The sequence below is a fragment of the Orycteropus afer genome, unplaced genomic scaffold (genome assembly GCF_000298275.1).
Source record: "Orycteropus afer afer isolate SDZICR_OR568_19922 unplaced genomic scaffold, OryAfe1.0 scaffold00007, whole genome shotgun sequence".
Taxonomy (NCBI): Eukaryota; Metazoa; Chordata; class Mammalia; order Tubulidentata; family Orycteropodidae; genus Orycteropus; species Orycteropus afer.
Genome location: NW_006921594.1, coordinates 19,135,580 through 19,140,396, shown reverse-complemented (window position 1 = coordinate 19,140,396; position 4,817 = coordinate 19,135,580).

The window sequence follows — 4,817 nt, the reverse complement described above, 5'->3', positions numbered from 1 at the left end:
AAAAGAGAATAAATTCTTGTTTCTTAAGGCCATCCATTCATAGTACGCCTGTTACAGAAGCCCTAGAGAACCAAGGCCTCTTGCCCTTACCCATTCAAAATGGCAACTCAGGCAAAGCTTCCTGCCACTACTGAAGCTCAGCCTGGGGCATACTTTTGACTTTTTCCTAACTACCCACTTCTTAGGTCCACTTCTCTGGAGAGTATTAATGAGGATGTCAATGAGAATAACTTCATTTTCCTTAATCTTCCTTCTGGGACACAGGCCTTAGACTAGAAGTCTTTTTATATACAACTAGAATCTTCACATTCTTTCCTGGGCTTCACTTTTCAAAGTATTTGCAATAGGTTTATATATAACCTCTTTTATTTTCATGTTTCTATTCCATTTTTGTCTTTTTCCCCCTTTCAGTACCACTTTTTCCTTTTTTCATTTGGTTTCAGTGAAGGAAAATTTTGTGATCCTACTTAACTTTTACTCAGAAATCAGTATATTTGCTTCGTGTATTTTTAAAGCATTGATCTCAATCTTTTAAGTTGACAACTAAAAAGTAAAATGAAATATTCTAAGATGGTTCTAAGTTATCAACAGCTGCACTTTTACTTCTGCTATTTCTAACAAAAGGGAGAAAAAGGAAGACAAGTTTCAGTTCTTTTTATAAATTCAAGACATTAGACACAAAAATTACACAGCAAAAGTTTAAGCTCTACTATGAACTTAATTATTACAACCTCCTCCTCCAAGAAAAGAACTAGAAAGTATTTCCCTCCTCAGATTTATTCCTTTTACCAACAACTAGATTTCCCAAGCAACCAACTCTAGAATCTTTCTTATCTCCTCCCCTTTCCCACCACCTGGCATACAGGAGCCATTCAATAAATATAAAGGAATATATTAATATAGTCCATTTGTGATACCTTCAAAACATGTCTCCTACGACCCCTCCCTTGTTCCACGACTGCAACTCTGATGCAAGCCCATATGATCTATTACGAAGTCTACTCTAATAGTCTACAATACTTTTTCTCCCTTTTCACCATTAATATTTCTAAAATACTGATCTCATCATGTTCCTTTTCTGCTTAAAAATCTCTCATGATCTGTCACTGTTTCAGAAAGGAGTTTAATTCTATTACCTAATCTACTCACTTCATATATGGGGACATAACCTACAGTCTAGCCAGCTGGGTTCCCAAATATACCAATCACTCCCCCCACCACTTGGTTTAATGTTTGCCAGTGTAATTTTTTTTTCTTTTTTGACTTTTCCATTTTTTATTTATTTTTATTTTTGCACTGTTCCCACCCATCCCCTCCCTTCTCACCCCTGGTAAACAACAAAGAAAGTTCCTTCCAAATGTAAATCTTTCCTTGACTTTTTACAATAATGAACTAATACATTATTTGTCCTCCTGTGATTGACTTATTTCACTAAGCATAATGTCCTCCAAGTTCATCTATGTTACATGATGTTTTGTAGATTCTGTATTATTCCCTAGTGCTGCACAGTATTGCATTGTTTGTACGTACCATAGTTTGCTTATCCAAAAAATATGGAACGATTCACGAATTTGAATGTCATCCTTGCACAAACACCCTGCCATCAAGTCAGATCTGACTCATAGCTACCCCTCCCTGGGTTTCTGAGGCATTATCACTACAAAGTAGATTGCCCAACCTTCCTCCAGAGGAGTGGCTGGTGGTTTTGAACCACCAGCCTAATTGCCTCTGTATCACTCCAATTTTAGTGTATATGCTGCTTAAGTGAGTACTATACCAATCACTTTTATGCTTGCCTTCTGATGTTACTTCTCTGTCTAAAAAAAAAAACTTTTTCCTGGTTCTGACCAATTTAAGAACTTAATATGGATTCTTCTAGACCCAGATCACCATAGACAATTAAGTTATGAGAATATATAAGCAACAGAGTTCAAATAACTTAAAGAGTAATTTAAGATTTAAATATTTCAAACTTCCAAAAAAGATAGTATACTAAACACAGATATCTTACGTTATCACTCTTTTACAATACCTAACTGAAACTATAAGGAGCTCTGCTACTACAGTACCTACGGCATCTTACTGCTAACCAGAAGGCTGGCAGTTCAAATCTACCAACTGCTCTGTGGATGGAAGATGAAGCAATATACTTCCATAAAGATTTACTGCCTTGAAAACCCAATGGGGGTTGCCATGAGTCAGAACCAACTCCATGGCAGTGAGTTTCTTTGTCTTGTGCTGCTGAAAAAAGGTATTTCAACAAATAAGTCTTGGTCTTGAACAATTCTATCAGATTTTGGTCATCATTTCTACCACCAAGGCCATTATTTTCCAAATACTGATGCTTTGTCTTTATTTCCAACCTTTGCATTCCAATTACCAGTACTTATCAATATGTCTTGACTGTATGGTCAATTTCAAACTGCTGAAGTTGATTAAAAAAAAAAAAATTCTTCATGCTTGGCTTTAGTAATTGGTGCATAAATCTGAGTAACAGTAGTATTAACTGGTCTTCCTTGTTGTTGTTGTTGTTATTTGCCGTCGAGTCGGCCCCGACTCATAGCGACCCCTCCTTGGGTTTCCGAGGCAGTATCCCTACGGAAGTAGGATTGCCCAACCTTCCTTCCGAGGAGTGGCTGGTGGGTTTGAACCGCCAGCCTTCTGGTTAGCAGTCAAGTGCCTTAGGCACTATGCTACCAGAGCTCCCGGTCTTCCTTGTAGGTATAAGGAAATTATCTTATCATTGACAGTATTGTACTTCAGGGTAGATCTTGAAATATGAGAGGATGTTTCACTCCTATTCATAAGGTTTTCAGTGGCCAATTTTTTCACAAGTGAATGGCCCTGTTGTTCTTCCCAGAGTAAGTCTGGAAGCTCTATTGAAACCTGTTCACTATAGGTGACTCTGCTGGTAATTGAAATACTGGTGGCGTAGCTTCCAATATCACAGCAAACACAAGTTGCCACAGTATGACAAACTGACAGATAAGTGGTGGTCACTTGAAAATAAACTGTGATAATTTAAAGATATATATTGAGCACTAAAAACCAAAAAAAGAAAAAAAAAAAAAAAAGCTACAGATAATAAGCCAAGAAAAGAACATAAAATGGAATCTGAAAAATACTCAAAATAATTCAAAAGGCAGAGAGACTTCTGGAAAGAGGGCAGAATAGACAGACAAGGTACACAAACCCTCTTCAACAAAGAAAAGAGAAACTAATTTACACAGATACACAAGATAATCCTGGAGCCCCGAGCTTTCAAAGGAAGGATACAAAAGTGGATTAAATACCAACTGTTAGAAGAACCTCAATAAAAACAGTGAATAAGGAGACAAATGGAGCTGCAGACTCAGCTATTCTGACGGCAAGGGAAGTCTGAATATTTACAAGTGTTATTAGAATCTGAGCAGTAACTAAAAATCAGCCCTGCTGGTCAAGGGCTACATAGACAAATGCACTGGTGGCTAATGACTAAAAAGGGAAACAACAAAGGAAATAAACTGAGCTACGGCCTTTCAGCTCTCTGGATGGTGCAGCCATTTGAATGCAGACAAGCCATTTTGGATATTTAAAGTGGTAATGTTCAGATCCCAGTGATGTAAGAATAAACTCTGCTTGCTAAGGACAGCACAGCACAGGCAAACACACTGGAGGCTCACGAATGGAAAGGTGCGACATTGTCCTTGTTACTCTTACACCCTACACCCTCTTGGGGAATGGAGGTGCAGCCATTCCCAACCTCCATCTACCTTCTGGACTGGGAGGAATTCCATCTCAGTCTGTGCTCTGACAAAGCCTGGGTATCCTGACTCACGACCCCCATACCCACTGATTATTTTTTAATTCTTTCTTTTTTCCTTCCCAGGTTCTAGTTTTTGATATTTTCTTTTCCCTTTTCCTGATTCCCATCTTTTAAATTTCTTTTGGTCCTTCCCAGCCTTTCCTTTTCTTATGATTTTTCTCATTTTTTTCTTTATCATTCTTTTACTCTAGTTCTTTTCTCTTATTCCCCCTCCCCAGATATTGTTTTCTCTTCTATTTATATCTCTTTTGTCTTTTAAAAATATTTCTTATTTATTGTATTTCTCTTTCTCTCTCTCTCTCTTTTTTGTGATTGTTCCTGTGTGTTTATGTAGTGTGTGTTTTTTCTCCTTTGGTTTTCTTTCTTTTTTTTGATTGTCATTTTTGTCTTAGTGGGAGACAGCAACCGTGCCCATATGCTCAACCATACCTGCACCTCCTGCAGCCCCACCTACTGAATGATAGCCACCATCTGCTTATGCACCAACTGGCTAATGACAGACGACAGCCAATACAAGCCTGACTCATCCTTAAATGTTCTTCACAAACAGCTAACAGAGATCTGTGTACCTACTCTCATTCTGTATGACATCCACCAGGAGACAGGTGGTGAGTGCATAAGTGCTACCAACTAGTGAAAAGAACACACAGTACCCTGCTGCAAAAATGGCAAGGAGGCCACATGTTCTGACCTCCTCTAATCCCACAAAAAGAAGGCAGAATCACCATCAATAGCCCAAGGCCTATTACTGCAAGGCCAGACATGCTGCCTCCCTCCAGCCCTTTCATCAACTGTTCCTCCCAAAGCACCCACCACCTCTTTCTTGGGTTTGATAAGTTATTACTGCAGTGGCCACACAGAACTCACAGATTATGGGGTTTATTAGGGAAGCACCACAGGCTACAATTTAAGTTCAGGAAAAATGCTCAGTCTCTCTCCCAGCCCACCGTCCCTCAGCCAATAGTCTCTCACAGTCTCTTTCCCAGCAGTGCTGGTCCCTGGGTGTCTTACT